Source organism: Nerophis lumbriciformis, linkage group LG30, assembly GCF_033978685.3.
Source record: "Nerophis lumbriciformis linkage group LG30, RoL_Nlum_v2.1, whole genome shotgun sequence".
Taxonomy (NCBI): Eukaryota; Metazoa; Chordata; class Actinopteri; order Syngnathiformes; family Syngnathidae; genus Nerophis; species Nerophis lumbriciformis.
In genome coordinates, this window is record NC_084577.2 from 11099712 (window position 1) to 11120930 (window position 21219).

Consider the following 21219-nt stretch of genomic DNA (forward strand, 5'->3'; position numbering starts at 1 on the left):
GCAGTTATACTGTCATTATGAGTAAAACCTATTTTTTGTATTTGTAAACCTAACCAAAATACCTGATTCTGATAAAACTCCTATAGATACAATATTGCAGGATTTTTTTAGACATAAAGCATATTTCCATCATATTGAGTAAAAAAAACTAACTTGTGTCTATACAAACTTTACAAAAATGTTTTTTTCCATTAAAACTCACAAAAATACATTTCTCCAGTTATGATAGCCATTTTGCATCTGTGGTTTAGAATTTATGTTTAAATAACAGTCAGATTGAATGTGACAGTATACTGTCATAGTGAGTAAAACCAAAATGTAATATTTGTAAACCTTACCAAAATACCTGATTCTAGTAAAACTCACATAAATTCAATTTTACAGCCATTTTTATACAAATTGCATGTTTGGTTTTGGAGTTATTTTTATATAACTTTCATATTTAGTATGACAGTTATACCATCATATTGAGTAAAACAAACAACTAATTTGTGTCTTTCCAGTAAAACTCACAAATATACATTTTTCCAGGCATTATTAGCCTTTGAGCATGTTTGGTTTAGGAGTTATGTTTAAATAAATGTCATTTTGAATGTGGCAGTTATATTGTCATTATGAGTAAAACCTAATTTTTGTATTTGTAAACCTTACCAAAATACATAATTCAGGTAAAACTCATGTATAAAAAATATTACAGGCATTTTTAGACATAATACATGTTTTAGTTTGGAGTTATGTTTATATAACTTTCATATTTAGCAAGACAGCTATACTGTCATATTGAGTAAAAAAAAAGTAACTTGTGTCTTTACAAACCTTACAAAATATTTTTTTTTTCCCGGTAAAACTCACAAGAATACATGTTTCCAAGCATTATTAGCCATTTTGCATCTGTGGTTTAGGAGTTATATTTAAATAACTGTCATACGCAGTGGAAGAATGGCCGTGCGCGACCCGAGGGTCCCTGGTTCAATCCCCACCTAGTACCAACCTCGTCATGTCCGTTGTGTCCTGAGCAAGACACTTCACCCTTGCTCCTGACGGGTGCTGGTTAGCGCCTTGCATGGCAGCTCCCTCCATCAGTGTGTGACTGTGTGTGATAATGGATAAATGTGGAAGTAGTGTCAAAGCGCTTTGAGTACCTTGAAGGTAGAAAAGCGCTATACAAGTACAACCCATTTATCATTTATTATATTGAGTGTGGCAGTTATACTGTCATTATGAGTAAAACCTAATTTTTGTATTTGTAAACCTTAACAAAATACCTGATTCTAGTAAAACTCACATAGATTCAATATTACAGGCATTTGTAGACGGATTGCATGTTTGTTTTTGAAGATTTGTTTATAAACTTTCAAATTTAGTAAGACAGTTATACCATTATATTGAGTAAAAAAACTATTTTGTGTCTTTACAAACCATACAAACTATTTTTTTTCCAGTACATTTTACAAAGATACATTTCTCCAGGCATTATTAGCCATTTTGCATGTGTGGTTTCGAATTCGGATTGAATGTGACAGTATACTGTCATTGTGAGTAAAACCAAAATGTTGTATTTGCAAACTTTAAAAAAAACTGATTTTACTAAAATTCACATGGACACAATATTATAAGCATTTTTAGACATAATGCATGTTTGGTTTTGGAGTTATGTTTATATAACTTTCAAATTTAGTATGACAGTAATACTGTCATATTGAGTAAAAAAAAGTAACTTGTGTCTTTACAAACCTTACAATGTTTTATTTTTTCCAGTAAAACTCACAAAGGCACATTTCTCCAGGCATTAATAGCCATTTAGCATTTGTGGTTTAGGATTTATGTTTAATTAACAGTCAGATTGAATGTGACAATATACTGTCATAGTGAGTAAAACCAACATTTTGTATTTGCAAACCTTACAAAAACAACTGATTCTACTAAAACTCACATAGATACAATATTATAAGCATTTTTAGACAAAATGAAATTTTGGTTTTGAAGTTATGTCTATATAACTTTCACATTTAGTAGGACAGTATACCGTCATATTGAGTAAAAAAAAAAAACTTGTGTCTTTACAAACCTTACAATTTATTTTTTTCCAGTGAAACTCACAAATATACATTTATCCAGGCATTATTTACCATTTCGCATGTGTCGTTTAAATAACTGTCATATTAAGCGTGGCAGTTATACTGTCATTATTAGTAAAACCTAATTTTTGTATTTGTAAATCTTACCAAAATACCTTAATCTAGTAAAACTCACATTAATTCAATACTACAGATATTTTTAGACGGATTGCACGTTTGGTTTTGGAGTTTTGTTAATACAATTTTCATATTTAGTATGACAGTTAAACTGTCATATTGAGTAAAGAAAACTAACTTGTGTCTTTACAAACCTTACAAAATATTTTTTTTCCAGTGAAACTCACAAGGATACATTTCTCCAGGCATTATTAACCATTTTGCATGTGTGGTTTAGGAGTTATGTTTACATAACTGTCATATTGAACATGGCAGTTATACTGTCATTATGAGTAAAACCCAATTTTTGTATTTGTAAACCTTACCAAAATACCTGATTCTGGTAAAACTCAAATAGATTCAATATTACAGGCATTTTTAAACGGACTGCAAGTTTGGTTTTGGAGTTATGTTTATTTAACTTGCATATTTAGTACGACAGTTATACTGTCATATTGTGTAAAAAAAACTAACTTGTGTCTTTACAAACCTTACAAATTATTGTTTTCCAGTAAAACTCACAAATATACATTTTTCCAGGCATTATTAGCCTTTGAGCATGTTTGGTTTAGGAGTTATGTTTAAATAAATGTCATTTTGAATGTGGCAGTTATATTGTCATTATGAGTAAAACCTAATTTTTGTATTTGTAAACCTTACCAAAATACATAATTCAGGTAAAACTCATGTATAAAAAATATTACAGGCATTTTTAGACATAATGCATGTTTTAGTTTGGAGTTATGTTTATATAACTTTCATATTTAGTAAGACAGCTATACTGTCATATTGAGTAAAAAAAAAGTAACTTGTGTCTTTACAAACCTTACAAAATATTTTTTTTTTCCGGTAAAACTCACAAGAATACATTTTTCCAAGCATTATTAGCCATTTTGCATGTGTGGTTTAGGAGTTATATTTAAATAACTGTCATACGCAGTGGAAGAATGGCCGTGCGCGACCCGAGGGTCCCTGGTTCAATCCCCACCTAGTACCAACCTCGTCATGTCCGTTGTGTCCTGAGCAAGACACTTCACCCTTGCTCCTGACGGCTGCTGGTTAGCGCCTTGCATGGCAGCTCCCTCCATCAGTGTGTGACTGTGTGTGATAATGGATAAATGTGGAAGTAGTGTCAAAGCGCTTTGAGTACCTTGAAGGTAGAAAAGCGCTATACAAGTACAACCCATTTATCATTTATTATATTGAGTGTGGCAGTTATACTGTCATTATGAGTAAAACCTAATTTTTGTATTTGTAAACCTTAACAAAATACCTGATTCTAGTAAAACTCACATAGATTCAATATTACAGGCATTTGTAGACAGATTGCATGTTTGTTTTTGAAGATTTGTTTATAAACTTTCAAATTTAGTAAGACAGTTATACCATTATATTGAGTAAAAAAACTATTTTGTGTCTTTACAAACCATACAAACTATTTTTTTTCCAGTACATTTTACAAAGATACATTTCTCCAGGCATTATTAGCCATTTTGCATGTGTGGTTTCGAATTCGGATTGAATGTGACAGTATACTGTCATTGTGAGTAAAACCAAAATGTTGTATTTGCAAACTTTAAAAAAAACTGATTTTACTAAAATTCACATGGACACAATATTATAAGCATTTTTAGACATAATGCATGTTTGGTTTTGGAGTTATGTTTATATAACTTTCAAATTTAGTATGACAGTAATACTGTCATATTGAGTAAAAAAAAGTAACTTGTGTCTTTACAAACCTTACAATGTTTTATTTTTTCCAGTAAAACTCACAAAGGCACATTTCTCCAGGCATTAATAGCCATTTAGCATTTGTGGTTTAGGATTTATGTTTAATTAACAGTCAGATTGAATGTGACAATATACTGTCATAGTGAGTAAAACCAACATTTTGTATTTGCAAACCTTACAAAAACAACTGATTCTACTAAAACTCACATAGATACAATATTATAAGCATTTTTAGACAAAATGAAATTTTGGTTTTGAAGTTATGTCTATATAACTTTCACATTTAGTAGGACAGTATACCGTCATATTGAGTAAAAAAAAAAACTTGTGTCTTTACAAACCTTACAATTTATTTTTTTCCAGTGAAACTCACAAATATACATTTATCCAGGCATTATTTACCATTTCGCATGTGTCGTTTAAATAACTGTCATATTAAGCGTGGCAGTTATACTGTCATTATTAGTAAAACCTAATTTTTGTATTTGTAAATCTTACCAAAATACCTTAATCTAGTAAAACTCACATTAATTCAATACTACAGATATTTTTAGACGGATTGCACGTTTGGTTTTGGAGTTTTGTTAATACAATTTTCATATTTAGTATGACAGTTAAACTGTCATATTGAGTAAAGAAAACTAACTTGTGTCTTTACAAACCTTACAAAATATTTTTTTTCCAGTGAAACTCACAAGGATACATTTCTCCAGGCATTATTAACCATTTTGCATGTGTGGTTTAGGAGTTATGTTTACATAACTGTCATATTGAACATGGCAGTTATACTGTCATTATGAGTAAAACCCAATTTTTGTATTTGTAAACCTTACCAAAATACCTGATTCTGGTAAAACTCACATAGATTCAATATTACAGGCATTTTTAGACGGACTGCAAGTTTGGTTTTGGAGTTATGTTTATTTAACTTGCATATTTAGTACGACAGTTATACTGTCATATTGAGTAACAAAAAACTATTTTGTGTCTTTACAACCCTAACAAACTATTTTTTTTCCAGTACATTTTACAAAGATACATGTCTCCAGGCATTATTAGCCATTTTGCATGTGTGGTTTAGGAGTTATGTTTAAATAACTGTCATATTGAGTGTGGCAGTTATACTGTCATTATGAGTAAAATCAATTTTTTGTATTTGTAAACCTTACCAAAATACCTGATTCTGATAAAACTCACATAGATACAATATTACAGGATTTTCTAGACATAAAGCATATTTCCATCATATTGAGTAAAAAAAACTAACTTGTGTCTAAACAAACCTTACAAAGTTTTTTTTTTTTCAAAAAAAACTCACACAAATACATTTCTCCAGTTATTATTAGCCATTTTGCATCTGTGGTCTAGAATTTATGTCTAAATAACAGTCAGATTGAATGTGACAGTATACTGTCATAGTGAGTAAAACCAAAATGTAATATTTGCAAACCTTACAAAAACAACTGATTCTAGTAAAACTCACATGGGTACATAATTACAGGCATTTTTAGACATAATGCATGTTTGGTTTTGGAGTTATGTTTATATAACTTTCATTTTTAGTATGACAGTTATGCCATCATATTGAGTAAAAAAAAATAACTTATGTCTTTATAAACCTTAAAAAATATTTTTTTCCAGTAAAACTCACAAAGATACATTTCTCCAGGCATTATTAGCCATTAATAATGTTTGGTTTAGGAGTTATGTTTAAATAACTGTCATATTGAGTGTGGCAGTTATACTGTCATTATGAGTAAAACCTATTTTTTGTATTTGTAAACCTTACCAAAATACCTGATTCTGATAAAACTCACATAGATACAATATTGCAGGATTTAGACATAAAGAATATTTCCATCATAATGAGTAAAAAAAACTAACTTGTGTCTATACAAACCTTACAAAATATATTTTTTCCAGTAAAACTCACAAAGATACCTTTCTCCAGGCATTATTAGCCATTTAGCATATTTTGTTTAGGAGTTATGTTATAATAACTGTCATTTTGAATGTGGCAGTTATACTGTCATTATGAGTAAAACCTATTTTTTGTATTTGTAAACCTTACCAAAATACCTGTTTCTAGTGAAACTCACATGGATTCAAAATTCAAGCATTTTTAAACATAAGGCATGTTTGGTTTTGGAGTTATGTTTATATAACTTTCATATTTAGTATGACAGTTATACCATCATATTGAGTAAAAAAAAAACTAACTTGTGTCTTTACAAACATTACAAATTATTGTTTTCCAGTAAAACTCACAAATATACATTTGTCCAGGCATTATTAGTCTTTGAGCGTGTTTGTTTTAGGAGTTTTGTTTAAATAAATGTCATTTTGATTGTGGCAGTTATATTGTCATTATGAGTAAAACCTAATTTGTTTATTTGTAAACCTTACCAAAATACATAATTCAGGTGAAATATATTACAGGCATTTTTAGACATAATGCATGTTTATATAACTTTCATATTTAGTAAGACAGCTATACTGTCATATTGAGTAAAAAAAGACTAACTTGTGTCTTTACAAACATTACAATTTTTTTTGTTTCCAGTAAAACTCACAAAGGCACATTTCGCCAGGCTTAAATAGCCATTCAGCATTTGTGGTTTAGGATTTATGTTTAAATAACTGTCATATTGCGTGTGGCAGTTATACTGTCATTATGAGTAAAACTTAGTTTTTGTATTTGTAAACCTTACCAAAGTACCTGATTGTAGTAAAACTCACTTAGTTACAATATTACAGGCCTTTTTTAGATATAATGGGACGGCGTGGCGAAGTTGGTAGAGTGGCTGTTCCAGCAATCAGAGGGTTGCTGGTTACTGGGGTTCAATCCCCACCTTCTACCATCCTAGTCACGTCCGTTGTGTCCTTGGGCAAGACACTTCACCCCTTGCATGGCAGCTCCCGCCATCAGTGTCTGAATGTGTGTGTGAATGGGTGAATGTGGTAATACTGTCAAAGCGCTTTGAGTACCTTGAAGGTAGAAAAGCGCTACACAAGTATAACCCATTTATCATTTATTTATTATAATGCATGTTTGGTTTTGAAAGTATGTTTATATAACTTTCATATTTAGTATGACAGTTATTCTGTCATATTGAGTAAAAAAATCTAACTTGTGTCTTTAAAAACCTTACAAAATATTTTTTTCCCCAGTAAACTCACAAAAATACATTTCTCCAGACATTATTAATATATTTGCATGTGTGGTTTAGAAGTTATGTTTAAATAACTGTCAGATTGAATGTGACAGTATACTGTCATAGAGAGTAAAACCAATATTTTGTATTTGCAAAACTTACAAAAACAACTGATTCTAGTAATACTCACATAGATACATCATTGCAGGCATTTTTAGACATAATGCATGTTTGGTTTTGGAGTTATGTTTATATAACTTTGACATTTAGTAAGACAGTTATACTTTCTTTTTGAGTTAAAAAAAACTAACTTGTGTCTTTACAAACCTTACAAAATGTTTTTTCCAGTAAATATACCATTCTCCAGGCATTATTAGCCATTTAGCATGTTTGGTTTAGGAGTTATGCTTAAAAAAACAGTCATTTGGAATGTGGCAGTTATACTGTCATTATGAGTAAAACGTAATTTTTGTGTTTGTAAACCTTACCAAAATACCTGTTTCTAGTAAAACTCACATAGATTCAAAATTCAAGCATTTTTAGACACAAGGCATGTTTGGTTTCAGAGTTATGTGTATATAACTTTCATATTTAGTATGACAGTTATCCAATCATATTGAGTAAAAAAAAACAACGTGTGTTTTTACAAACCTTACAAAACATTTGTTTCCAGTAAAACTCACAAAGATACATTTCCCCAGGCATTATTAGCCATTTAGCATGTTTGGTTTAGGAGTTATGTTTAAATAACTGTCATATTGAGTGTGGCAGTGATACTGTCATTATGAGTAAAACCTAATTTTTGTATTTGTAAACCTTACCAAAATACTTGATTCTAGTAAAATTCACACAAATTCAATATTACAGGCATTTTTAAACGGATTGCATGTTTGGTTTTGGAGTTATGTGTATATAACTTTCATAACTAGTATGACAGTTATACAAATAAAAACAAAACTAACTTGTGTCTTTATAAACCTTACAAAAAATTTTTTCCCAGTAAAACCCACACAAATACATTTCTCCAGGCATTATTAACCAATTTGCATGTGATTCAGGAGTCATGTTTAAATAACAGTCATATTGAGAGTGACAGTATACTGTCATCGTGAGTAAAAACAATATTTTGTATTTGCAAACCTTACAAAAATAACTGATTTTAGTAAAACTCACATGAATACAATATTACAGGCATTTTTAGACATAATGCATGTTTGGTTTTGGAGTATGACAGTTATACCATCATATTGAGTAAAACAAATTAACTTGTGTCTTTACAAACCTTACAAATTATTTGTTTCCAGTAAAACACACAAATATACAATTGTCCAGGCATTATTATCCTTTGAGCATGTTTGGTTTAGGAGTTATGTCACATTGAGTGTGGCAGTGATACTGACATTATGAGTAAAACCTAATTTTTGTATTTGTAAACCTTTCCAAAATACTTGATTTTAGTAAAACTCACACAATTTCAATATTACAGGCATTTTTAGACGGATTGCATGTTTGGTTTTGGAGTTATGTTTATATAAATTTCATATTTAGTATGACAATTATACCATCATATTAAATAAAAAAAACATCTTGTGTCTTTGCAAACCTTACAAAAGATACTTATTCTAGTAAAACTAACAAAGATATAAGTCTCCAGGCATTATTAGACATTTTTCATGTTTTGTGTAGGAATTAATACATTTTTATTGCTTATTTCGCATTATCTCAGGATTTTAAGAATATTACTGTCATATTGAGTCAAAAACTACATTTTGTGTTTGCATGCCTTAAAAAAGCATATGTTTCGAGTAAAACTCAGACAGATGCATTGTTTTAGGCTTTTTTAGCCTTTTTGCATGTGTGGTTAGGAAATGATGCTTAAATAACTGTCAAAATGAATGTAGTAGTTTTATTGTCATATTGAGTAAAACTTAATTTATGTATTTGTAAACCTAACCAAATTACCTGATTCTGGTAAAACTCACATAGATACAAAATTACAGGCATTATTAGACATTTTGCATGATTGGTGTAGGAATTATGTTAAAAAACATTTTTATTGCTTTTTTTGCATTATCTCAGGATTTTAAGAATATTACTGTCATATTGTGTAAAAAACTACTTTTAGTGTTTGCAAGCCTTAAAATACCATATGTTTCGAGTAACACTCACAAGGACGCTTTGTTTTAGGTCTTATTAGCCTTTTTTGCATGTATGGTTAGGAAGTTATGTTTCAATAACTGTCAAATTGAATGTAGCAGTTATACTGCCATTATGAGAAAAACTTAATTTTTGTATTTGTAAACTTAACCAAATTACCTGATTCTGGTAAAACTCACATAGATACAAACTTACAGGCATTTTTAGATTTAATGCATCTTTACTTTTGGAGTTATGTTTATATAACTTTCATATTTGGTATGACAGTTATACTGTCATATTGAATTAAAAAAACTAATTTGCGTCTTTGCAAAACTTACAAAAGATTATTTTTCTAGTAAAACTAACAAAGATACATGTCTCCAGGCATTATTAGACATTTTGCATGTTTGGTGTAGGAATTATGTTGAAAAACATTTGTATTGCTTTTTTCGCATTATCTCAGGATTTTAAGAACATTACTGTCATATTGAGGAAAAAACTACTTTTTGGGTTGGCAAGCCTTAAAATAGCATAGGTTTCGAGTAAAACTCACAAGGATGCATTGTTTAGGCGTTATTGGCCTATTTGCATGTGTTATTATGAAGATATGTTTAAATAACTGTCAAATTGAATTTAGCAGATATACTGTCATTATGACAAAAACCCAATTTTTGTATTTGTAAACCTTTCCAAATTACCTGATTCTGGTTAAACTCACATAGATACAATATTACAGGCATTTTTAGACATAATGCATGTTCAGTTTTGGAGTTATGTTTATATAACTTTCATATTTGGTGTGACAGTTATACTGTAATATTGAATTAAAAAAACTAACTTGCGTCTTTGCAAAACTTACAAAATATTCTTTTTCAAGTAAAACTAACAAGGATACATGTCTCCAGGCTTTATTAGACATTTTGCATCTTTTGTGTAGGAATTATGTTGAAAAACATTTTTATTGCTTTTTTCGCATTATCTCAGGATTTAAAGAACATTACTGTCATATTGAGTACAAAAAATACTTTTTGTATTTGCAAGCCTTAAGAAAGCATATGTTTCAAGGAAAACTCCCAAGGATCCATTATTTCAAACATTATTAGCCATTTTGCATGAGTAGTTTAGGAGTTATGATTAAAAAACTGTCATATTGAGTGTGACAGTTTACTTTCATAAAGAGTAAAACCTAATTTTTGTTTTTGCAAACTTCACTAAAACAACTGATTCTAGTAAAACTCACATGGATTCAATAATACAGGCATTTTTACACATTTTGCATGTTTAGTTTAGAAATTATGATTGAATACATTTTTATGGCTTTTTTCGCATTATCTCAGGATTTTAAGAACATTACTGTCATATTTAGTAAAGAAAATACTTTTTGTGTTTGCAAGCCTTAAGAAAGCATATGTTTCGAGAAAAACTCCCAAGAATCCATTATTTCAAACATTATTAGCCATTTTGCATGAGTGGTTTAGGAGTTATGATTAAAAACTTGTCATATTGAGTGTGACAGTTTACTTTCATAAAGAGTAAAACCTAATTTTTGCTTTTGCAAACCTTACTAAAACAACTGATTCTAGTGAAACTCACATGGATTTAATATTACTGGCATTTTTAGACATATTGCATTGTTGGTTTAGGAATTATGTTGGAATACATTTTTATTGCTTTTTTCGCATTATCTCAGAATTTTAAGAACATTACTGTCATATTGAGTACAAAAAATACTTTTTGTGTTTGCAAGCCTTAAGAAAGCATATGTTTCAAGGAAAACTCCCAAGGATCCATTATTTCAAACATTATTAGCCATTTTGCATGAGTAGTTTAGGAGTTATGATTAAAAAACTGTCATATTGAGTGTGACAGTTTACTTTCACAAAGAGTAAAACCTAATTTTTGTTTTTGCAAACTTCACTAAAACAACTGATTCTAGGAAAACTCACATGGATTCAATAATACAGGCATTTTTACACATTTTGCATGTTTAGTTTAGAAATTATGATTGAATACATTTGTATGGCTTTTTTCGCATTATCTCAGGATTTTAAGAACATTACTGTCATATTGAGTAAAAAAATACTTTTTGTGTTTGCAAGCCTTAAAAAAGCATATGTTTCGAGGAAAACTCCCAAGAATCCATTATTTCAAACATTATTAGCCATTTTGCATGAATAGTTTAGGAGTTATGATTTAAAAACTGTCATATTGAGTGTGACAGTTTACTTTCATAAAGAGTAAAACCTAATTTTTGTTTTTGCAAACTTCACTAAAACAACTGATTCTAGTAAAACTCACATGGATTCAATAATACAGGCATTTTTACACATTTTGCATGTTTATTTGAGAAATTATGATTGAATACATTTTTATGGCTTTTTTCGCATTATCTCAGGATTTTAAGAACATTACTGTCATATTGAGTAAAAAAATACTTTTTGTGTTTGCAAGCCTTAAGAAAGCATATGTTTCGAGGTAAACTCCCAAGGAACTATTATTTTAAACATTATTAGCCATTTTGCATGAGTGGTTTAGGAGTTATGATTACAAAATTGTCATATTGAGTGTGACAGTTTACTTTCATTAAGAGTAAAACCTAATTTTTGTTTTTGCAAACTTCACTAAAACAACTGATTCTAGTAAAACTCACATGGATTCAATAATACAGGCATTTTTACACATTTTGCATCTTTAGTTTAGAAATTATGATTGATTACATTTTTATGGCTTTTTTCGCATTATCTCAGGATTTTAAGAACATTACTGTCATATGGAGTAAAAAACTACTTTTTGTGTTTGCAAGCCTTAAGAAAGCATATGTTTCGAGGAAAACTCCCAAGAATCCATTATTTCAAACATTATTAGCCCTTTTGCATGAGTAGTTTAGGAGTTATGATTAAAAAACTGTCATATTGAGTGTGACAGTTTACTTTCATAAAGAGTAAAACCTAATTTTTGTTTTTGCAAACTTCACTAAAACAACTGATTCTAGTAAAACTCACATGGATTCAATAATACAGGCATTTTTACACATTTTGCATGTTTATTTGAGAAATTATGATTGAATACATTTTTATGGCTTTTTTCGCATTATCTCAGGATTTTAAGAACATTACTGTCATATTGAGTAAAAAAATACTTTTTGTGTTTGCAAGCCTTAAGAAAGCATATGTTTCGAGGTAAACTCCCAAGGAACTATTATTTTAAACATTATTAGCCATTTTGCATGAGTGGTTTAGGAGTTATGATTAAAAAATTGTCATATTGAGTGTGACAGTTTACTTTCATTAAGAGTAAAACCTAATTTTTGTTTTTGCAAACTTCACTAAAACAACTGATTCTAGTAAAACTCACATGGATTCAATAATACAGGCATTTTTACACATTTTGCATCTTTAGTTTAGAAATTATGATTGATTACATTTTTATGGCTTTTTTCGCATTATCTCAGGATTTTAAGAACATTACTGTCATATGGAGTAAAAAACTACTTTTTGTGTTTGCAAGCCTTAAGAAAGCATATGTTTCGAGGAAAACTCCCAAGAATCCATTATTTCAAACATTATTAGCCCTTTTGCATGAGTAGTTTAGGAGTTATGATTAAAAAACTGTCATATTGAGTGTGACAGTTTACTTTCATAAAGAGTAAAATCTAATTTTTGCTTTTGCAAACCTTACTAAAACAACTGATTCTAGTGAAACTCACATGGATTTAATATTACTGGCATTTTTAGACATTTTGCATTGTTGGTTTAGGAATTATGTTGGAATACATTTTTATTGCTTTTTTCGCATTATCTCAGAATTTTAAGAACATTACTGTCATATTGGGTACAAAAAATACTTTTTGTATTTGCAAGCCTTAAGAAAGCATATGTTTCAAGGAAAACTCCCAAGGATCCATTATTTCAAACATTATTAGCCATTTTGCATGAGTAGTTTAGGAGTTATGATTAAAAAACTGTCATATTGAGTGTGACAGTTTACTTTCATAAAGAGTAAAACCTAATTTTTGTTTTTGCAAACTTTACTAAAACAACTGATTCTAGTAAAACTCACATGGATTCAATAATACAGGCATTTTTACACATTTTGCATGTTTAGTTTAGAAATTATGATTGAATACATTTTTATGGCTTTTTTCGCATTATCTCAGGATTTTAAGAACATTACTGTCATATTGAGTAAAATAATACTTTTTGTGTTTGCAAGCCTTAAAAAAGCATATGTTTCGAGGTAAACTCCCAAGGATCCATTATTTCAAACATTATTAGCCATTTTGCATGAGTGGTTTAGGAGTTATGATTAAAGAATTGTCATATTGAGTGTGACAGTTTACTTTTATGAAGAGTAAAACCTAATTTTTGCTTTTGCAAACCTTACTAAAACAACTGATTCTAGTGAAACTCACATGGATTTAATATTACTGGCATTTTTAGACATTTTGCATTGTTGGTTTAGGAATTATGTTGGAATACATTTTTATTGCTTTTTTCGCATTATCTCAGAATTTTAAGAACATTACTGTCATATTGAGTACAAAAAATACTTTTTGTATTTGCAAGCCTTAAGAAAGCATATGTTTCAAGGAAAACTCCCAAGGATCCATTATTTCAAACATTATTAGCCATTTTGCATGAGTAGTTTAGGAGTTATGATTAAAAAACTGTCATATTGAGTGTGACAGTTTACTTTCATAAAGAGTAAAACCTAATTTTTGTTTTTGCAAACTTTACTAAAACAACTGATTCTAGTAAAACTCACATGGATTCAATAATACAGGCATTTTTACACATTTTGCATGTTTAGTTTAGAAATTATGATTGAATACATTTTTATGGCTTTTTTCGCATTATCTCAGGATTTTAAGAACATTACTGTCATATTGAGTAAAATAATACTTTTTGTGTTTGCAAGCCTTAAAAAAGCATATGTTTCGAGGTAAACTCCCAAGGATCCATTATTTCAAACATTATTAGCCATTTTGCATGAGTGGTTTAGGAGTTATGATTAAAGAATTGTCATATTGAGTGTGACAGTTTACTTTTATGAAGAGTAAAACCTAATTTTTGCTTTTGCAAACCTTACTAAAACAACTGATTCTAGTGAAACTCACATGGATTTAATATTACTGGCATTTTTAGACATTTTGCATTGTTGGTTTAGGAATTATGTTGGAATACATTTGTATTGCTTTTTTCGCATTATCTCAGAATTTAAAGAACATTACTGTCATTTTGAGTACAAAAAATACTTTTTGTATTTGCAAGCCTTAAGAAAGCATATGTTTCAAGGAAAACTCCCAAGGATCCATTATTTCAAACATTATTAGCCATTTTGCATGAGTAGTTTAGGAGTTATGATTAAAAAACTGTCATATTGAGTATGACAGTTTACTTTAATAAAGAGTAAAACCTAATTTTTGTTTTTGTAAACTTTACTAAAACAACTGATTCTAGTAAAACTCACATGGATTCAATAATACAGGCATTTTTACACATTTTGCATGTTTAGTTTAGGAATTATGTTGGAATACATTTTTATTGCTTTTTTCGCATTATCTCAAAATTTTAAGAACATTACTGTCATATTGAGTACAAAAAATACTTTTTGTGTTTGCAAGCCTTAAGAAAGCATATTTTTCAAGGAAAACTCCCAAGGATCCATTATTTCAAACATTATTAGCCATTTTGCATGAGTAGTTTAGGAGTTATGATTAAAAAACTGTCATATTGAGTGTGACAGTTTACTTTCACAAAGAGTAAAACCTAATTTTTGTTTTTGCAAACTTTACTAAAACAACTGATTCTAGTAAAACTCACATGGATTCAATAATACAGGCATTTTTACACATTTTGCATGTTTATTTTAGAAATTATGATTGAATACATTTTTATGGCTTTTTTCGCATTATCTCAGGATTTTAAGAACATTACTGTCATATTGAGTAAAAAAATACTTTTTGAGTTTGCAAGCCTTAAGAAAGCATATGTTTCGAGGTAAACTCCCAAGGAACTATTATTTTAAACATTATTAGCCATTTTGCATGAGTGGTTTAGGAGTTATGATTAAAAAACTGTCATATTGAGTGTGACAGTTTACTTTCATAAAGAGTAAAACCTAATTTTTGTTTTTGCAAACTTCACTAAAACAACTGATTCTAGTAAAACTCACATGGATTCAATAATACAGGCATTTTTACACATTTTGCATCTTTAGTTTAGAAATTATGATTGATTACATTTTATGGCTTTTTTCGCATTATCTCAGGATTTTAAGAACATTACTGTCATATGGAGTAAAAAAAATGCTTTTTGTGTTTGCAAGCCTTAAGAAAGCATATGTTTCGAGGAAAACTCCCAAGAATCCATTATTTCAAACATTAGCCATTTTTCATGAATAGTTTAGGAGTTATGATTAAAAAACTGTCATATTGAGTGTGACAGTTTACTTTCATAAAGAGTAAAACCAAATTTTTGTTTTTGCAAACTTCACTAAAACAACTGATTCTAGTAAAACTCACATGGATTCAATAATACAGGCGTTTTTACACATTTTGCATGTTTATTTTAGAAATTATGATTGAATACATTTTTATGGCTTTTTTCGCATTATCTCAGGATTTTAGGAACATTACTGTCATATTGAGTAAAAAAATACTTTTTGTGTTTGCAAGCCTTAAGAAAGCATATGTTTCGAGGAAAACTCCCAAGGATCCATTATTTCAAACATTATTAGCCATTTTGCATGAGTAGTTTAGGCGTTATGATTAAAAAATTGTCATATTGAGTGTGACAGTTTACTTTCATAAAGAGTAAAACCTAATTTTTGTTTTTGCAAACTTCACTAAAACAACTGATTCTAGTAAAACTCACATAGATTCAATAATACAGGCATTTTTACACATTTTGCATGTTTATTTTAGAAATTATGATTGAATACATTTTTATGGCTTTTTTCGCATTATCTCAGGATTTTAAGAACATTACTGTCATATTGAGTAAAAAAATACTTTTTGTGTTTGCAAGCCTTAAGAAAGCATATGTTTCGAGGTAAACTCCCAAGGAACTATTATTTTAAACATTATTAGCCATTTTGCATGAGTGGTTTAGGAGTTATGATTAAAGAATTGTCATATTGAGTGTGACAGTTTACTTTCATAAAGAGTAAAACCTAATTTTTGCTTTTGCAAACCTTACTAAAACAACTGATTCTAGTGAAACTCACATGGATTTAATATTACTGGCATTTTTAGACATTTTGCATTGTTGGTTTAGGAATTATGTTGGAATACATTTTTTTTTGCTTTTTTCGCATTATCTCAGAATTTTAAGAACATTACTGTCATATTGAGTACAAAAAATACTTTTTGTGTTTGCAAGCCTTAAGAAAGCATATGTTTCAAGGAAAACTCCCAAGGCTCCATTATTTCAAACATTATTAGCCCTTTTGCATGAGAAGTTTAGGAGTTATGATTAAAAAACTGTCATATTGAGTGTGACAGTTTACTTTCATAAAGAGTAAAACCTAATTTTTGTTTTTGCAAACTTCACTAAAACAACTGGTTCTAGTAAAACTCACATGGAATCAATAAAACAGGCATTTTTACACATTTTGCATGTTTGGTTTAGAAATCATGATTGAATACATTTGTTTTTCTTTTTTCGCATTATCTCAGGAATTTAAGAACATTACTGTAATATTGAGTACAAAATATACTTTTTGTGTTTGCAAGCCTTAAGAAAACATATGTTTCGAGGAAAACTCCCACGGATCCATTATTTCAAACATTATTAGCCATTTTGCATGAGTAGTTTAGGAGTTATGATTAAAAAATTGTCATATTGAGTGTGACAGTTTACTTTCATAAAGAGTAAAACCAAATTTTTGTTTTTGCAAACCTTACTAAAACAACTGATTCTAGTAAAACTCACATGGATTTAATATTACAGGCATTTTTAGACATTTTGCAATGTTGGTTTAGGAATTATGTTGGAATACATTTTTATTGTTTTTTTCGCATTATCTCAGAATTTTAAGAACATTACTGTCATATTGAGTAAAAACTACTTTTTGTGTTTACAAACCTTAAAAAAAGCATATGTTTCGAGTAAAACTTCCAAGGATCCATTATTTCAGGCAACATTAGCTCATTTTTAAGTGTAGTTTAGGAGTTATGTTTAATTTACTGTCATATTGAGTGTACATTGTCATGGTGAAAAAAACCTAATTTTTGTATTTGCAAAAATTTCAAATACAACCTAATCTAGTAAAACTCACATGGATTCAATATTACAGGCATTTTTACACATTTTGCATGTTTGGTTTAGGAAATATGATTGAATATATTTTCATTGCTTTTTTCCGCATTATCTCAGTATTTTAGGAATATTACTGTCATATTGAGTAAAAAGCTACTTTTTGTTTGCAAGATTTGAAAAAGCATATGTTTCGAGTAAAACTCCGTAGAATGCATTATTTGAGGCATCATTAGACTTTTGCATGTGTAGTTTAGGAGTTATGATTAAATACATGTCATATTGAGTGTGACAGTTTACTTTCATAAAGAGTAAAACCTAATTTTTGTTTTTGCAAACTTCACTAAAACAACTGATTCTAGTAAAACTCACATGGATTCAATAATACAGGCATTTTTACACATTTTGCATGTTTAGTTTAGAAATTATGATTGAATACATTGTTATGGCTTTTTTCGCATTATCTCAGGATTTTAAGAACATTACTGTCATATTGAGTAAAAAACTACTTTTTGTGTTTGCAAGATTTAAAAAAGCTTATGTTTCGAGGAAAACTCCTAAGGATGCATTATTTCAGGCATCAATAGCCATTTTGCTTGTGTGGATTAGGAGTTTTTAAATAACTGTCATATTGCGTGTGGCAGTTATACTGTCATTATGAGTAAAACCAAATTTTTGTATTTTTAAACCTAAAACCTCCTGATTCTAGTAAAATTCACAAATATACAATATTACAGGCATTTTTAGACATAATGCAGGTTTGGTTTTGGAGTTAGGTTTATAACTTTTCATATTTAGTATGACAGTTATACTGTCGTATTAAGTAAAAAAAAAAAAAAAAAGACGTGTCTTTGCAAACCTTACAAAATATTTTTTTCCAGTAAAACTCACAAAGATACATTTCTCTTATTAGCCATTTTGCATGTGTGGTTTCGGAATTATGTTTAAATAACTGTCAGATACAGAGACAGAGACAGTATACATGGGGAAGGCGTGGCGCAGTTGGGAGAGTGGCCGTTCCAGCAACCTGAGGGTTCTTGGTTCGATCCCCACCTTCTACCAACCTCGTCACGTCCGTTGTGTCCTTGAGGGAGACACTTTACCCTTGCTCCTGATGGGTTGTGGTTAGGGCCTTGCATGCCAGCTTCCGCCATCAGTGTGTGAATGTGTGTGTGAATGGATGAATGTAAAAATAGTGTCAAAGCGCTTTGTGTACCTTGAAGGTAGAAAAGCGCTATACAAGTATAGCCCATTTACCATAGTGAGTAAAACCAAATGTTTGTATTTACAAACCTTACAAAAACAACCCATTCTAGTAAAAGTCACACAGGTACAATATTTTAGGCATTTTTAGACATAATGCATGTTTGGTTTTGGAGTTATGTTTACATAACCTCCTTTCTGAGCCGCCACCTTATCGTGGTAGAGGAGTTTGCGGGGCCCACTGATCCTAGGAGCTATGCTGTCTGTGGGCTTCTATGCCCCCTCGTAGGCTCTCCCAAGACAAATAGGTCCTAGGTGAGGGATCAGACAAAGAGCAGCTCAAAGACCTTTATGAAAAGTACAAATCGAGGTCCTAGATTTTTCCTCCCCCGGATGCGGGTCACCGTGGCTCCCCTGTGGAGCCAGGCCCAGAGGTGGGGCACGATGGCGAGCGCCTGTTGGCTGGCTCAGCTCAATGAAGCAACGTGGTTCCCTCCTCCAATGGGCTCACCACTCATGGGCTGGGTTATAGAGGTCGGGTGCAGTGTGAGCTGAGCGGCAGCCAAAGGCAGGGCACTTGGCGGTCCGATCATCGGCTACATAAGCTAGCTCTTCTGACGTGAAATGTCACCTCGCTGGGAGGGAAGGAGCCTGAGCTGGTGTGCGAGATGGATAAGTTCCGGCTAGATATAGTTGGACTCACTTCAACGCACAGGAACCTGTTCTCTCGAGAGGGGCTGGACTCTCTTCCACTATGGCGTTGCAAGCAATGAGAGGCTGGGGTGGCAATTCTTGTTGTCCCCCCGGCTCAAAGACAAGAGTATGGGGTATCGGACTGTCTTATTGTGGCGGGTCGCTCCCTGTATGATCAGTGTAGGGCAGCCTTGGTCCACCAAGGCTGCCCTTTGTCACCGATTCTGTTGTTAACTTTTATGGACAGAATTGCAGTCATGGCGTTGAGGGGATCCGGTTTGGTGGTTGCAGGATTAGGTCTCTGCTTTTTGCAGTTGATGTGGTCCTGATGGCTTCAACTGGCCAGGATCTCCATTGGATGGCCGAGTATGAAGCGACTGGGATGAGAATCAGCACCTCCAAATCCGAGTCCATGATTCTCGCCCGGTAAAGGGTGGGGTGCCATTTCCAGGTTGAGGAGGCGATGGCACATACTAGATGGCCCCAAGTGGAGGAGTTCAAGTACCTAGGAGTCTTGTTCACGAGTGAGGGAAGAGTGGATCATGAGATCCACAGGCGGATCGGTGCGGCGTCTTCAGTAATGAGGACGCTATATCGATCCATTGTGGTGAAGAAGGAGCTGAGCCAGAATTAAAAGCTCTAAATTTACCGGTCGATCTACATTCCCATCCTGCACCCATGGTCATGGTTATGACCGAAAAGACAATATCAAAGACAAGCGGCCAAATTGAGTTTCCTCTGCCGGGTGGCGGGTCTCTCCCGAAGCTCTGTCATCCGGGAGGAACTCAGAGTAAAGCGCTGCTCCTCCACATTGAGAGGAGCCAGATGAGGTGGTTCGGGCATCTGCTCAGGATGCCACCCGAACGCCTCCCGAGGGAGGTGTTTAGGGCAAGTCCGACCGGCAGGAGGCCACGGGGAAGACCCAGGACACATTGGGAAGATTATGTCTCCCGGCTGGCCTGGGAACGCCTCAGGATCCCCCGAGAAGAGCTGGAAGAAGTGGCTGGGGAGAGGGAAGTCTGGGCTTCTCTGTTTAGGCTGCTGCCCCCGCAACCCGACCTCGGTTAAGCGGAAGAAAATAGATGGATTTAGTAATGACAACAAAAAATGCCCATCCATCCATTTTCTACCGCTTATTCCCTTTTGGGGTGGCAGGGGGCGCTGGAGCCTATCTCAGCTACAATCGGGCGGAAGGCGGGGTACACCCCGGACAAGTCGCCACCTCATCGCAAAAAAGGATTCTAGTAAAACTCACATGGATACAATTTTACAGGTATTTTTAGACATAATGCATGTTTGGTTTTGGAATTATGTTTATATAACTTTCATATGTATTATGACAGTTATACTGTCATCTTGAGTAAAACTAACTTGTGTCTTTACAAACATTACAAACTATGTTTTTCCAGTAAAACTCACAAAAATAATGTTTTCCAGGCATTATTAGACATTTTTAATGTGTGGTTTAGGAAATATGTTTAAATAACTGTCATATTGAATGTGGCAGTTATACTGTTATTATGTGTAAAACCAAATTTTTGTATTTGCAAACCTTACAAAAACAACTGATTCTAGTAAAACTCACATAGATTCAATATTACAGGCATCTTTAGACATTTCACATGTTTGAATACATTTTTTTTGCTTTTTTCGTTAGGGCAAGTCCGATCGGCAGGGGGCCACGGGGAAGACCCAGGACACATTGGGAAGACTATGTCTCAGGCTGGCCTGGGAACGCCTCGGGATCCCCCGAGAAGAGCTGGACAAAGTGGCTGGGGCTTCTCTGCTTAGGCTGCTGCCCCC